The sequence below is a fragment of the Cebus imitator genome, unplaced genomic scaffold, assembly GCF_001604975.1.
Source record: "Cebus imitator isolate Cc_AM_T3 unplaced genomic scaffold, Cebus_imitator-1.0 Scaffold0, whole genome shotgun sequence".
In the NCBI taxonomy this organism is placed as follows: Eukaryota; Metazoa; Chordata; class Mammalia; order Primates; family Cebidae; genus Cebus; species Cebus imitator.
The window spans coordinates 12400247-12417512 of record NW_016107315.1 but is presented as its reverse complement, the minus strand read 5'-3'; the positions used below and the strand labels follow the sequence as shown (position 1 = coordinate 12417512).

Sequence of the window (17266 nt, the reverse complement as noted above, 5' to 3'; positions counted from 1 at the left end):
ATACACTAGGCTAGATGGTACAGCCTACAATACACTAGGCTAGATGGGACAGCCTACAATACACTAGGCTAGATGGTATAGCCTACAATACACTAGGCTAGACGGGACAGCCTACTATACACTAGGCTAGACGGGACAGCCTACTATACACTAGGCTAGATGGTACAGCCTACAATACACTAGGCTAGATGGTATAGCCTATTGCTCCTAGGCTACAAATCTGTACTGAATACTGTAAGCAATTGAAACAGTAAAAATATAGCCTAAAAGATGGGGAAAAAAAGTACACTTGTATAGGGGACTTACCATGAATGGAGCTTGTAGGACTGAAAGTTGGTCTGGGAGTCAGTGAGTGCATGATGAGTGAACGTGAAGGCCAGGGACATTACCATACACTACACTTAGGCTACACTAGATTTATATTTTTTAGGTTTTTTCTTTAGGAATAAATTATTCTTGTTTTACTGTAACAACTATTTTACTTTACAAGCTTACCTTTTTTTAACTTTTTGACTTAAAAATGTGTTTATTTTATGTACAAAGAGCTGTCATGGTTTTTCATTGGGTAGATGCCTTGAATAAACCTTTCAAGGAAGATCACTTAGTCCAACTTAATGAAACCTTTACCCTTTGCAAACTGATAGAAACACTGGTGGTACACAGATCAGGCCTTGCTGGTTTGAGCAGAAGCAGCAAGAGCGAGAACCTTGCTGGAGCTTTCGAGAGTGGCTCCGGGACAGCCGGCTGGTGACCCAACATGCTCCAGGAGTGAAACGAGATAAAAGGCCTTTTTGACTTTTTTGTAAAAATACTTGGTTTAAAACACAAACACATCATACAGCTGCACAAAAATATTTTCATTATAGCCTTATTCTATAAGCCTTTTCCAATTTTAAAAATTTAATTTTATTTTAAACTATTTTGTTAAAAACTCAGACACAAACACACGCATTAGCCTAGACCTACATAGGGTCAGGACCATCCCTGCCCTTGTCTTCCACGTCCACATCCTGTCCCACTGGGAGGTCTTCAGGGGCAGTGACACATGGAGCTGTGATCCCCTGTGACAGCAAGGCCTTCTTTGGGATCCCTCCTGAAGGGCCTGCCTGAAGCTGTTTTATAGTTACTTTTTAAAAAATATATAAGTAAAAGGAGTACACTCTAAATAATAGTAAAAAGCATGGTATAGTAAATACAAAACCCAGTGACAGCTGTTTATTATCAAATACGTTGTGCTGCCTGTAATTGTATGTGCTGGGCTTTCATACAACTGGCAGTGTGATGGGTCGGTCTACACCAGTGTCACATGAACATGTGAGTAAAGCACTGTGCTAAGACCTTAGGACAGCGGCGATGTCACTAGGTGACAGTGAGCTCTCAGCTCCGTTAGGATCCTGTGGGACCACTGTTGTGTCTGTGGTCTATCATTGACGTCATTATGCTGCAGGTGACTGGGCCCTCCTCACGCCTCTCTTGTAGTTTCTCCTTCTTGCTATATTGTCATCTCTTTCGACAAGCGTAAGAGAACCTTGAAAATAGAAACTGCATCCTACTTATCAGCACCTCGCTTGGAAATCACTTATTCTCCATACTCCAAAATCACTCTCCTGGTTCTCCTGCTTCACTGGAGTGGCCGCTGAGGTTTCATTCGGAGGCGCTGCCTTTTCTCCCAGCGTTTGCCTGGTGAAGAGCTGCAGGGCTGAGGCCAGGCCATCCTCTCTGGCTGCACTCACTCCTTGCTGGTACTACTGGGTGTCAGAGCCATAAACGCGCTTTATACTCGAATGCCTTCCACGCGTCCATCTTCAGGGCTGACCTTTGCTTTGAAATGCAGACCTGTGTCTTCTCCAGTGTCTAGAGACGTTTCATGTTTGGCTGATATATGCCAGACACTTCCTTTCCCCGGCAAACTGTCCTCTGTATCCTTCATTTTGTTAAAAGTCACTACATGTGCACAGGAACTCAGGTCAAAAGCCTCAGACTCACTTTTGACTCCTCTCTTTCTCTCACACCCGAAATCCAATCTGTTAGCAAAGCCTGGTTTACCTTTAAGATAATCCAAGCTGCAGCTCTTTCTCACCACATGCCTGCCCCCACCATAGCATGGCCCGCACAGCCTTCCCCAAGAATGACCTCAGCACCTCCTCACTGACTTCCTGCCCTAACTTGTTCCCCTCAGTGTGCTCGCCATGGGCCCTGGAGACCGATTCTTTTAAGGAGTGAATCAGCTGAAGTCCTTGTCCTGCTCAAAAAGCACTCACAGCTTCCCAACATGCTGAGAATAAAATGCAAACTTCTTACAATGACTTGGACTCCTCCATGTACTCAGCCCTGTGGTTCACCCTCATGCCCCAGCCCCATTGCTTGTCTTCCAGGCGCAGCAGTCCTCTTGCTCTTTCCCAAGAGTGCTCCTTGCTCAGACAGTGTGGATTCCCTCTGCTGGACAGCCTGCCTTCAGGCACCTACTGGTGCACCGACCACCTCATCTCACTCAGGTCTCTGCTCAAATTGCCCTTCCACAGAGGTGCTCATGGTATATAAATTGGAATTCCACCCACTCACTCTTTTTCCCCATCCCTTGTTTTGTTTTTATTCATAGCATTAATCATTGCCTGAAACTACATTATATATTTCATTCATTCATTCATTCATTCATTCATTCATTCATTTATTCAACAGATATGTGCTAAGCCTCTGCTTTGAGTGAGGCACTGTTCTAGGGGTGGGGTCTACACCCAATAGCCAAGATACACAAAGGTCCTGCTCACAAGGAGCTTACATCCTAGCAGAGGAAAACGGATCTTCAGCAACTTGGCAAATAAAGGAATCCTATACTGGGACAGTAGGTGCTGGAAGATAAATGATGCAGTATAAAGAAAACATGGAGACATGGCAGGTGGAGCTTGGGGCATGCCTTTTTTATCTGTCCGGTGAACATAGAGTCTGACAAGTAAAGTGACATTTGAGTAGAGACACTGAAGAGAGTGTCACAACCAGAGGAGACAGCAAGCAAACTGGTATGACCAGGACATTAAGGGAGCCTGAGTCTTGACTGAGGGAATAAGGAAAGGCATGAGAGGTGTCACATGGCCAGGAAGCATAGGGTTTTGAGACCCATGGTAAAGATTCTGGCCTTTACTGTGAGTGAAAAGGGAGGTCATGCAGGGCTTGGAGCAAAAGGTGGGCATGACTGAGGGGCCCGGGAGGAGAAACAAAGATGACAGTTAAGGGCCCTGCAAAACTGCAGGAGAGACAATAGACCTGCACCAACGTGGTGGGGGTAGAGGCAGTGAGTTTCAGATTCTGATACAATCTGAAGGTAGAACCAGCAGGATCTGCTGATGTATGGGGTATGGCTCAAGAGAGAAAGAGTAGAATCAATTTGACTCCATGTTTTGGCTTGAACAACTAAAAGAATGGAGTGGTGTTGTTATTGTTGTTGTTGTTTTAAACAGAGGAGAATGAGACAGGAACAGGTTGAGAAGGGGCCAGGAAATTCATAGTTCCATTTGAGGCATAGTGAGCTTGAGAACCCCAGTTTGGCTTCTGGTAGATATGTCAAGCAGGCAGTTGAATCTATGACTCAGGAATTCAGAGGAGAGGTTTGAGCATCATCAGAAAATCGATAGCATTTGAAAGCATGATATAGGATTTATTTATTGTCTTTCGGTCCTACCATGAGGGTCGGGACATTGTTTTGTGTTGTTCTATCTGTAATTTCCAGAAGAGTGCCTGGTGCAGAGGCATTGCTCAGTAAATATTTTGAATGAATGAGTGCTTCAGTAGACAGCATCTAGCTCATGATCGGTACATTATAAATACTTGATGACTGAATGGATAATGGCTATCCAGAGGGGTTAGCACAATACCTGGTATACAGTAGCTTCGCAATACATACTGGGTGGATGATTGACAGTTTCAACATGATTCTGTACAGAACTGAATTGCCTGTCTCCAGGACCAGATGTGAGAACAAAGAAGCCATAAAATGTAAGGATTTCATGACCGTCTTTTTCTGTGAGGCTAAATTGTGTGTGGTGGCGGAATCTCCAGCAAACCTGGGTGGATCAGAAGTTGGACCTGCTGGTAACTACAGTTTAACCATAGAACTATGGAAATGGTGGAAGATGCCACGACTGCCCTCAGTAGAATGAGCACAAAGGTAGAGCTGAGGAAGAGGGAAGGGAAGCGCTCCAGAAAGAAGCAAGTTTCCTCCTCGCATCTCGAAATCTGCTGAAATGCTCTTCCCTTTATATCCAGACAAGGAGGACATGTGCAAATATTTTCCCAAAGGGAATGCAATTTCTACACTGATCCCCTAGGGTGTGCCATAAATATTTTAGAAGCATATCAATCTCTTGTTTTCTTACGATTCCCTTCTCTCTAGCTTTTAATCCAAGCTGCCTTCACCTCCTGCGTCTCCGTCCACGTCCCTTTACAGCTTTTATGTTTCCTTTTCCCTTCCTGTGTCTGCTTTCTGCTTTCTTTCTCCTATCCTTCCTGGACTCCCATTTCTTTGTTCAAAAATGTTCCCAAAAAAAGGAGAAGGGGAGAAAAGATGTGCAGAGCATCCCAGTGGGAGAGAACTGAAGAAAAAGAATTGCCAATTTTGAAGAGCCTTTCCCTTTCTATTGCAATGTTTTGTGCTTGCCCATATCAAATCTTTAAAGAAAATACTAACATTAATAATACATAGTCTGCTTTGTTCAATTTCATTTTATCCTGATCCAAAGGACTTGGAATGCAAGGTATAGGAGAGTGTTTATCTCATGCTTCACAAAAAGCAGAATGATTGCCCCCATCCTGCTCCTATGTGCCTCTTTTCTCATCTGTTTTGATTTCTGGGTGCAAAACAATTTCCGCTTGTTGTGGGAGCACTGGCAACGTCTCCCAGAGCTTCCTAAGAGCCATGTCCCAGCTGTTGCCAGCTGTGCTCCCTGTAGGGTGCCTTTCCCTGCCGGGCAATGCCTTTGGCTGCCTTTTAGGCCTTCGGATTTGCCAATCCACTTTATGATCTCTTGTTATGGTCACCTTTGACCCCAGAAATAACAGTCTCTGTTGTCAGATTCCCTTCAAATCCAAGAAGTTGTTGTCAATCACACTTCTGTAAATGCAAGAAAGACATTTTCAGTTGAAAGGTGTTGGGTTTGTCTTCCCATACTGCCGTGAATCATGCATATGCCCCATGTGCTGCTACTTATAATAAAACTGCATAACCATTACCTCTTTAAAAATAGATGTTTTTATTCTGTTTTCAATAGTGTTCATGATACTGGACATTTTTAAAAAGTATGAAATAAAGTTATTTTCTTTGCAAAGAGTGAGTTCAAGTAAAAACTGATTTTAGTGCATTTATTTTTTCTTCTATTTTTGACAGCAGAAGACAAACAGGGATTTCTTCCCTCTCTAACCCATGTTCTTTTCCTTCCTGCCTTTTTCCATATTGATGTCTACAAAACCCTAATAATTTTCTAAAAAGATGGTTCCACATGAAGAAGGCAGGCAAACATCTCAACAATTTTAGTGTCTTCAGTCAGCATAAGGAGAAAAAAAAAACTCTAGAATTTTTATTTTGCAAGATTTCTATGATTTTTCTGAAAAGTAATTTAAATCCACTGTTGAGGACATGGTCACTTTGTAAGAGGGTCCAATTAAATAGCAAATAGCAAATAATCTTTAAACCAACAACAACAACAACAAAAATGAAAACCAAATATTTGTTGCAGAAACTTCCTTTCCTCCACCTCTCCACAAACACCAGAGCCAGAGGTGTCGCATGGGAATGGAACACGACACCCTGTAACTTTTCAAGACCCATTGATGCTTTCCTTTAGAAGAAACAAGAGGAAGCTATTAATTGTCTTAGACTCAATTTCTCACAACCTGTGCTTTGAGAATGAAACTCGGACTCTACAGGGAATACATTTCTACCAAAAAGAATTTTCTCTCTCAACAATTGTGGATGGTTCTTGTTTTTCCTGGAGAGCTTTTCTCAAAGTTCTACATCATTGTCACCCCCTTTGAATGTCTCTTCTTTGTAGCTTATCTGGATATTCATTTTGCGTTTAGGTTATACTAATTCATTTTATTTCTTCCATTCTATTCCTTTCTGTTCCATTTTACCCAAAAAAACATTTATTCAGCATACATCCATTAGAACTCTCACTTTTAGGAGCTCTCAACTGAGCAAGAGTGACAGGGGAAATGACATTTATACTGATAACTATAATAAGACAACTACAATCTCAGAAGATTAATATTTTAAAAGAGATGTTCAAAACATACCCCAGGGATAAAGGGGAGAAAGCTGAAACAACTATGCACATGTTAGGGGAAGGTATTTGCTCAGAAATCAAACTCAAAATAAACGTTTAATCCAGGAACTACATCAAATTATAATATATGCTCATCAGCTCCCTTAAGGATAGCTTACAATGATTTTGCAAGGATGCACTCACACAGGACTGTTAAATTATCTGAGGCTTATGTGGGATGAATATTGTATAGAGTGCTTTAAAATATTGTTCTAAATGACTGTTAAGCTAGGTTGATTCATTTCATGGAATTTTACTGATTGTGGATTTTGTGCTATGACAGGTGCTAGACGTAGCGTCATGTAGAGCAAAAACCAGCCCATGTCCCTGATGTATGGACAGTGTTAAGCATGTCTTCTTAATCATCAACATGACCTAGAATAAAGACATATGTGAATTCCCCCCACTCCAGTCCTGGCGCGGAAGCCGTGTGTACCATGCTCTTCATAGCCCCAGTCAACTGAAAGAGCATGGCCAGGCTGCCTTCCCTGTCTACGTTGTGAGAAGGCACAAAAGGATGGATGTGAGAGTGGTCTCAAGAGTACAAGTGCTATATGTCTGAAGGGAGAGGTGTTATTAGAATAAGATATAGAAGCATTTTATAGCATGCTGGTAATATACATCCTCTGTAAAATGTGTTTTATTTAGAGTCATATCTTTTAAAAGTGTCAGAATTATAGAAATACATATTTTACATTTTTCTGAAATGACTTCTAATGCTTAATGGTTCTTCTTAGGAAAATAATTTGGCTTCTCCTAGAACACTGTGCTTGTCCTCTTGAGCTATGGGGAAAGCAAGATAAGACACAGCAGGTTGGCCTCCTGCCACACTGGGTTTCATCAGTCATGCATGCCGTCTTCCTGGTTTGGGCAAAGGAGCCCCAAAATCTTATTCTGACAGAGTTCTAATCACTCAATAAGTTCAGGGTCATGCAAACAAAATCAGGAAGAGATTTGTGGGCTTTGTTACATTCAAATTGTGCTAGTATACAAAACAAAGTAGATCCAAGATTACAAAGTTTTGCAATTCTAAGGCTAAGAGAGTCTCAACCCAGTGTTATAAAATGCTACTATGTTGGCACAGGTAGCTACAGAAAATTAAAGTCTTCACTATAGGAAAAAGCAAAGAGAAGATCACGATAGATTTGATGATGCCTTGCAGAGCCTTCCATAATGAGGATCAGCTATCTCCTCCTCAATAATAATTATGAGCAGGTATCTTATATGCACTCTTAAATAAAAGCCTAACAGTAATACTGGAGAAAATATTCAATGTGTGTCAGTATGTCTCTGTGTGTGTGAGTGATGCTGAAAAATGCTATACCATAGAATACTATGCAGCCATAAAAAGGAACAAGATCGTGTCCTTTTCAGGGACATGGATGGAGCTGAAAGTCATTATCCTCAGAAACTAACTCAGAAACAGAAAACCAAAACCGCATGTTCTCACTTATAAGTGGGAACCGAATAATGAGAACACATAGACACATGGTGGGGAACAGCGCACACTGGGGCCTGTTGGAGTAGGGAAGGGGGAGAGGGAGAGCATCAGCAAGAATAGCTAATGGATTAATGGATGCTGGGTTTAATACCTAGGTGATGGGATGATCTGTGCAGCAAACCACCATGGCACACATTTACCTATAAAACAAACATGCATATCTGGCATATTACCCCTGAACTTAAAAGCATAACAACAACAACAAAAAGAGAATAATATGGAAAAACAAAAACAGTGTATGGGGACAGGAAATGCTGGGGTGATGTGAGAAGGTTGCTCTTTTATAGGCTGTGATCAGAAAATGTCTCAATGATTTGGAAGCCTTCTGAGAAGGGAGCAGAAAGAAGTATCAGAGTGAGCCATGCATACCTCTGAAGAAAGCACATTCCAAGCAGAAGTAATAACCAATACCATGCCCTGAAGTGGGAGGACTTCTGCTAAGGTAAAGGAACAGAAAAGAGCCTTTTGGTCTCAAGCGGACTGAGGGAAATAGCAATAGAACAAGAGGTCAGGAAGGTGACCAGGCCAGGTGACACTCAGTGTTTCTGACCACTGTTAGACCTTTGGCTTCCACTCTGTCATTCCTTGAAGCAACTACCAAAGATAGAGGAGAAAACTGCAGCCCTACACCAAAATGGGAGGCTACGTTCTGTCCTTCTCTTAATTTTTTTTAAAAACACTGATGTGTGGCACTTTGACATTTTTGTTTGCAGTCAATAGTCATGAAAAGATCTCTTCAAAAGCTTTCAAAATATATTGACTAAGACTCCACCTCTTTAATCGAACAAAAGTTCATGGTTTTAGAGAACATGAATTATTTAGAGAACATGATGAATTATTTGTCTAAATATACTCTATATTTTTATAGATTTTAACTCGACTGCAAATAAAGTAATCAAAGGAAGAGAAAAATACTCTGCTTCAATAAATCCATTTCAAATCAAAAGAAAAATAGTGGTAGCATTACTTAAATGATGGCTTAATGTGATGTTATATAGTTTAGAGGTTCAAGGAGAAATAAAACTGGAAGATTTCACAAAGTTAATGGTCCAGCTGATGTCCTACACATCAAGAACAAAGTCATCTATTTTTTCTTGTGAATATCACAGCCCTAATATATGACCATAGGTTTCCATATTCCTTATTTCATTGGAGTCTGACTATGCATTCATTATATTCAAGGAACCACAGTGATCACAACTCAAATTTTTGCCATGCAGCTTCAGGTTCAGTATTTTACCTATTCAATTTAAGACAGAAGAATCATACAACTTTTAAAGGAGAGAGTATCTAAAAGCAACATCTAAGGATGTGGATATTTGTCAAGATCACTTGGCTTTATTTTTACTCAGTTCTTCATAGGGGAAGTTTGGATTTTCCTCCACAATTCCTCTGTAGTGGAAGTTTGAATTTTCATGTTTAATATTTTGAGGGGGATTTTGAAGAGGGTCCCAGTATTTTAAAATCATATGTATCAAGACATAGTGCACTGCTTTATTGGAAATGGGACACTCTGTAGACTTGAAGAGGAATAAACATTTATATCTTGCAAAAATTCGGTTGTTCCAAACCTCAAAAAAAAAATGAAATCCAGAAGAAGTGGTATATGCTACACAAATGGATTTGCATCCAAATGTAGGTACAGTCCCTATGGAGATACAGCCCTTTTGGGCCTCGGGCAAAAGACATGCTCTCAGAATTCTGGGAGTATGCTTCCCCAGTAGGTGGTAGCACACCTTGAAATTCAGTCAGGATGTTGATCCAGGCTGCTCAGGTGGAGAAGGAACAAGAACCAAAACTGGACAAGGCCACTAGGGACTAATGGTGGAGATGTGATGATTCCAGGCACAGGGGGCTGAAGAAAGGGTCCTCTGCCAGTCCTAAGACAGCATAGGAACAGGAACAGCATTATGCAAAGAGCAGAGGAGCAGTCTGCGAAGACAATCTAAGCTCCATTGACATGGGGGGCTAAGAGCAGCAGGGCTAGGCATGGCTGCTCATGCCTGTCATGCTGCCATCCTCAGAGGGGCTGAGGTTGAGGGCTTGTCAGGGGCTGGAGGGGTCTTGCCTCATCACTATGGCATAGATTTCCTTGTTAGGCCTGGCAGAATATGAGATACCCAAGAGCAAGGGGCCCTCAGCTGTCTGCAGAGGGGAGAACCACCTCAAGCTGAAAACCATTCATTTCACAAAGATGGGAGGAGCATGGTGACAGGCATCGCAGAGGAGGCAGAGGAATTCCATGCTCAAAAGCTCAGTCTGGAACTCGAATGCCTGGGATTGAATCCTATTCTGACTCTCACTGCCTGTCTGATCTTGGGCGATTGATTTCCTCTCTATGCCTCAGCATCCTTAACTGGAAAACAGAGATGTGCATTATAAGCATGTCACAGAGTTATCCTGAGGATGCAAGGGATAATTACTTCAAGGGCATGGTGGCAACTGGGGAAGAGCCCGGTTCATGCCCGTGACTATGTTAACTTCAGCGAGTTAACATCACGGTGCGTTCTGCCAACAGGGAACACTATTCAAACAATAAGCCAACATTCGAACACAATGTGCTATTTCCTGATTCTTAGGCATACAGGACCCAAAGAACCCAGTATTGTCCTATTTATCTTGTCTGTGGCTTAAAGTCACATTTCAAGAAGCAGTGAAGAGGAAGGTAATAGGTTGTGAAACACAGCTCTGAAGTTGCTTAATCACCTCATACATCAAATCATGATTGAGTCAGGACACTGATGTTAAAGTGAAGTCCAAAAGTGTGAAAACTAGGTAACTATTTGGGATCCTTAGGGAAATTAAGTCTTCATTAGACCGCGCCTTATATGTAGTGTCTTGTCTCCGTCTTATCATGGCCCCTCTGCAAATGAAAGTGTTCAGCTCCTCTAAGAATTAGTATTTATCAATCATGTTTCACTGTTGGATTAAATATATTAATAAAATCCTCATCCAACTTGATAGGTCTGGGGTAGAGCCCGAAATATGTCATTTTTACAAGAACTTAAAACATTCCCATAATCAGGCCAATTTAGTCAAAATTTGGAAACACTACAGCAGAAGATATGTAACTGCTGAACGTAACCTTGGATCCAGGGAACAGCTTCCCAAGCCAATTTCCAGTAGGAGCCAGAGGGTTTTGATGAAGCTGTCCATGTGGCCCTTTGGTCTTGTCTTCTGGTGCCTTTACATATTGTAAATCCACATGGTTCTCTTTTAAAATTAATTAATTATTATTATTATTTTAGTTTAAGTATTCTGGGATACATGTGCAGAATGTGCAGGTTTGTTATGTAGGTATACATGTGCCATGGTGGTTTGCTGCACCCATCAACCCGTCATCTAGGTTTTAAGCCCAACATGTATTAGGTATTTGTCCTGATGCTCTCCCTCCCCTTGCCCCCCACCTGCTGACAGGCCCCAGTGTCTGATGTTCCCCTCTCTGTGTCCATGTGTTTTCATTGTTCAGTTCCCACATACAAGTGAGAACATGCAGTGTTTGGTTTTCTGTCCATTGTTAGTTTGCTGAGGATGATGGTTTCCAGCTTCATCCATGTCCCTGCAAAGGACATGAACTCATTCTTTTTTATGGCTGCGTAGTATTCCATGTGCATATGTGTCACATTCTTTATTCAGTCTATCATTGATGGACATTTGGGTTGGTTCCAAGTGTTTCCTATTGTAAATAGTGCTGTAATAAACATACATGTGCATGTGTCTTTATAGTAGAATGACTTATAATCCTTTAAGTATATACCCAGCAATGGGATTGCTGGGTCATATGGTATCTCTGGTTCTAGATCCTTGTGGATTCGCTACACTGACTTCCACAGAGGATTCCCTATGTAATAAATGGTGCTGGGAAAACTGGCTACGCATATGCTGAAAATAGAAACTGGACCCCTTCCTTACACTTTATACAAAAATTAACTAGAGATGGATTAAAGACTTAAATGTAAAACCTAAAACCGTAAAAACCCTAGTAGAAAACCTAGGCAATACCATTCAGGACATAGGCAAGGCCAAAGACTTCATGACTAAAACACCAAAAGCAGTTGCAACAAAAACCAAAACTGACAAACGGGATGGTTCTCTGTATCTAACTGGATTTCTGGTCCCATGCGCCATAGTGCTGGAGTCTGCACTTCAATGGCAAAATTTCTTCTTTACCTCTCCCTTTGGGAACTAACTTTGCCAATTGGTCTTGATTTGCTGAACATTTTTCTCCTTTCCAGTCCACATCTGCACAAGGAGCTATACACAGGCATATGCACATTCTTGCATACCAAGAGGCATGGCTCATAATAATTGTGGTAGAAATAATCACGATGTCATATGGTTGCACTAACTCCTCATATGGGCCATAATTCTCACCTTCTACCATTATCAAGGGCTGATTTTCTCCATCAACATGTAATTTTTAAAGTAGGTAACCTGTTTCATTTTTTAAAAGGTAACTCAACAAACAAAGGAAGATACATGGTAAATGATGTTAACAAATTTCTAGCTAATTGTAGACAAATTCCTAGTTAGTACGGTCTTAGCGATGGGGAAGGAAGGAGGAAGAATAGATTCTCCTATTTGCTATATCTTGAAGTTATACAATACTTGCAGATGAATCTGTTTCTGAGTCATGTTTCTGTGTGAACTACAAGGAAGAAAAGCCAGATCTAAAAGAGGATACAGGACACACTTGCACTGTTAAATGATACCATAAAAGCCTATTCAGGGAAGTGGATACATACTCAAGTAAGACCAAAAGGCATGCCTTCTGATGACTACCTCTACATGATCATGTATTATAAACGTGTTTTATGAAGCTGTACAAGAATTTCCCAGAGGATTTGTCACCTTCACCCACTACCCTCTGCCACTCTGCTGACACCCACAGTTACTCTCCTGAGCCACCTGCGTCTTAGTGACACAGCATCGCCATCATGGTGAGCTCTACAGGCTTCTCTCCACCCACCTTGTTGTCTTTGGTCCTTTCCTTCCGTTTCATTCTTAGTCTTTCTCTTTCTTCTGGTACTTTTTTATGTTTCAGGCTCTCCCTTCTCCACCTTTGCATCCTCTTTTTAAGCATTAATAGTGCCCCCTGGCCAGCACCAGTGTGCCGGTTCTCCCATCGCAGTTCCTTCTGTGTTTGCCTTTGTTGTCCCCAGTTGCCCGTCCCCTCTCCTCCTCCCTCTCTTAAGCTCCTGCTCTTCTTGTACCCTTCCTTGTTGCTTTCCTCAGAGCACACAGGCTGACAGAATGGGGACACTGAATACAGTTGCAATAATGTCAGCAGCTCAGGGGAGAAAAATGAAAAGGAGAAAAAGGGGGAAAAAGGAGATGGTTTTAATTAGATATCCATGCCACTGACTCACACTTAATATGCAAATTCTTATCCCTTCCATTGTTAAGTGAAATGAGAGTTTTATTTAAATGTGAAAATGGCTGGGAGATGAGGAAGGGTAATTAAGTAGCAGTAAAATGTAAACCCCTGTTCACGGTGCCTGTAATAACATATGGAAGCACAGGAATCCTGCTCGCTGGAGGGAGAGGGGTGCCTTAACAGTCCTCCAGCTCGATGACGATGATGGCACACACACTTTTATGCGCCTCTAGTGGATGCTGGTTCAAAAGCAGCTTCACATCCCTTGTAGCTGATCCTCACAGCAATATTCACAGGAGTGCAGGGGTGACTGATGAGTTCCATTGTACGGATGGGAACTAGAGGTTCAAAAATGGTAGGTGACTTATTAAAGGTCCCTGACAGTAGAGTCACCTGGAGTCTCCCCGCTCTTCTACACTGCCAGTGTAGAAGCTAGCACAACACTTGGGATATAGGCACTAAGGAAACTGATTGATTACAAAGGCAATGTTGAAGAACCTGAGTTTAAAAATATTTTTGAATCTCCATTTGTTGATGATGTTTTATTGGAACTTTGAGGCTACGGCTGTTTGCTGAGGTGTCAGGAAAGTTGCTACCCTATCTCAAAGGTTCTCCTTGGTGTCATTATTAGTATCTGGAACCAACATAGAACTTGGAAAACTGAAATTCACAGCAGTCAGTGCAGGTAGTAAGTACCATTACTTCTACTGACAGAAGGTATCGATCACCTATGCATTGTCAGGCAGCATACATTTTCCTGTACCTACTATCACATTTGGTGCTTTACTTACAAGAATACAATTTCAGTAGCAAATAAAATCTAACAATGCATTTTAAAATATGCATTAATTATCTGAAATTATTTTCAAGAATGAAGAAAGTGTCAATATTATAACAGAGGAACTCTAAAAATTTAAAAAGCAATGAGTTTAATAAAACTTAAACATTTATTTATAATCTCTAAAGAAGTGAGATCTCTCTAAGAGCAGAAGCTAACATTATGCCTAAAAGAAAAATCACTAGAGACAATTTCATGAAAACAGAATGAATACAAAGGATGCTAGTTACAATTATTAATATTCAATATTTTTCAGAAATTTAGCCAATACAATGAGGTAGAAAAAAAGGAATACATAAAAAAGAAGAAAAATCGTCTTATTTAAAATTTATATGGTTTTTTACCTTAATAACCCAAGGACCGTACATATTTTATCTTGTTTGCAAAACTGAAGAAAATACAGATGTGGTAGCTATTTCTTAATCTAGCATATTAAAGATGGAAAGGTATATTTTATGAGCCTTTGTTAAAAGCAAGGAGAGAAATCTCCTTCAACCATTGTGGAAGACAGTGTGGTGATTCCTCAAGGACCTGGAAATAGAAATTCCATTTGACCCAGCAATCCCATTACTGGGTATATATCCAAAGGATTATAAATCGTTCTACTATAAGGACACATGCACACGAATGTTCATTGCAGCACTGTTTACAATAGCAAAGACCTGGAACCAACCCAAATGCCCATCGATGATAGACTGGACAGAGAAAATGTGGCACATATACACCATGGAATATTATGCAGCCATCGAAAACGATGAGTCTGTGTCCTTTGCAGGGACATGGATGAACCTGGAAACCATCATTCTCAGCAAACTGACAGAAGAGCAGAAGAGCAAACATCACATGTTGTCACTCATAGGCAGGTGTTGAACAACGAGAACACATGGACACATGGAGGGGAGCACTACACACTGGGTTCAGTCAGGGGAAAATAGGGGAGGGACGGTGTGGGGTGGGGAGTTGAGGAGAGATAGCAAGGGGAGAAATGCCAGATGTAGGTGATGGGGAGGAAGGCAGCAAATCACACTGCCACGTGTGTACCTATGCAACAATCTTGCATGTTCTTCACATGCACCTCAAAACCTAAAATGCAATTAAAAAAAAAAACCCAAAATTGTATTGAAATAGAAGAACCAAATACATCTCTCAGCTTCTCACTAAAATAACTTGCAAAAGCTTGGGAAAAAAATGATACTCATACTTCTTGGAAAAGTAAGATTGAAGAATAATCTAGTTCCTAAAATTAATCATAAACAATACTAATAAGGAAGATATACTTGATTTAATTAACAGAGACAATGTTCAAACAGCATGACTTAGCTTTATGAAGCAAAGATTAAAAAGAAGACAGGAAGTAAGTATATACCTCCATAGCTATCATTAACCTTACCCAGATAATAAAGCTTCAAACAAAAGCGAGGCCTCAGCAGCCATTAATATTACAAGCGCTGACTTGGATGGAATCTTTCGCTCTCTACTGATGAGTAACAAGCCACCTCAAAACTTAGTGGCTCTAAGCAATACATATTTATTGTCTCACACTATATCTGTGGGTCAGGGATTCTGAGCTGTGTCTGTTTTGGTCCAGGCTTTCGCATGAGGGCACAGCCATGATATCACTTGGTGCTGCAGTCATGCGAATGTTGACTAGGGCTGGATGATCCACTTCCAAGGACACTCACGGGCTCTAGGCTGGCAGGTTCGTGTAGGTTGTTGGCAGGAGTTTCTCACCACAAGAACCCTCTGTGTCATCATGGCATGGCATGGTATGGCAGCTGGCTGTTCTTGAAATGATTTGCTGGAGAGAAAGGGTAAGACACAGGGCAAGGGTGGCGTTTATGACTTGGCTGGGGAGCCACATGCCATCATGTGGCTGTGTGCCATGTTCATGCAGACCAGCACTGGTGCAACATAGTGGAGAGTACTCAAGGGCATGGATATCAGGAGGCAGGGTCATGGGGGACCCCCTTGAAGGCCACCCTCATAGACTTTCTAAGCAAACACAATGGGCTTGCAATACCAAAGCAGCTTCAAACAAATGAGCCGATGAGAGCCACCCAAGCCCTAAATTATTCAAATTCTTCAACCGTTACCATGCATCAGAGATCCCAATGGACAAGGAAAAAAGTATCATTTCATAAAGCAGAAGTATAACAGGTGGAAGCTAGAGACTGAAATAAACCAGGAGCTCTGCATCCTAATAAATATTTCAAGAGTAGCATTAAAACAGGACTCAAACTTACTCAAAAGACAGAGAGTAGGGCCAAGGCACCATCCACTTACCACACAGATTATACCAGTTTTGAGAACAAGTGTTGAGAAAAGAGGAAAATAAAGACTAGTCACAAAAATTCCAGGAAGAGCGTACTTTATAAAATGACTTGTATTGTACAGCAATGTGAATATACTTAAATTCATGTGACTGAACCGTACACTTAAAAAGGTTAAAGTGGTAAGCTGTACGTTATGTGCACCATATCACAATAAAAAAATTGGCTTCTAGAACACTAATTAAAATTTTAGACAGCCATCTGACAACCTAACAGAAGCAGAAAAGTGCAACCTTCAGGAAAAGACTTTAGGGGCAGAAGCTGGTAAAGAATGACATAGACCAGAGCCTAAGAAGAAAAGCTGTTGAGATGAATGAAAACGTCCAATTAGTTAGATATGAAGAGCAAGCAAGCGGCCTTAAAACAGAAACAAAATTTAAATCTCCCTCAGAAGTAAAACATATTAGATGTGAGGCTTCAAAAAATCAAATCAACAGAATGAATTTCAAACCTGAGCAGCTCTCCCAGAATACAGAAGAAAAGACAGAAGGCGATTAAGAGAGCAAGAGAAAGACGAAGGATACAAAGGAAACAGAAGAAAGAGCCAACACATGTGAAACTAAGTTTCCTCGGAATGAGCTACAACAGAACCAATCATTAAATATTTAATACATGCCCACTTTCTGCCAAAAATAAATAAATAAATAAATAAATAAATAAATAAATAAATTCTGTGTGTGCCTAATAACAGGCTTATTGAAAATTAGGGGAAATCTGTTAGAAGAGACACATCACATCCCCAGGAAAGAGTTTTGAACCCCACAGATAAAGGCATATGTTCTTATCTTCACACAGAAAATGGATTACTCATACAATTACAACTATCAGAAAAAAGGGCCTCAGCTTGCTCTGCTTTATCACTAAATGCCAAATAGAATGAAGTGGTAACCACAGGAGTTTTGAGGG

General features: G+C 41.0%; 1 protein-coding gene and 1 long non-coding RNA gene across 2 annotated transcripts in view; one reads left to right on the top strand and one right to left on the bottom strand.

The window, feature by feature from the left end:
- The window catches only part of OPCML (opioid binding protein/cell adhesion molecule like), a 148073-nt gene that overhangs the window by 88972 nt on the left and 41835 nt on the right, over positions 1 to 17266 (bottom strand). The window lies entirely within an intron of this gene.
- On the top strand, positions 3848 to 6873 carry LOC119469946. The gene is made up of 2 exons (XR_005198813.1): positions 3848 to 3990; positions 6598 to 6873. It is a non-coding gene; the product is annotated as an uncharacterized LOC119469946 (long non-coding RNA).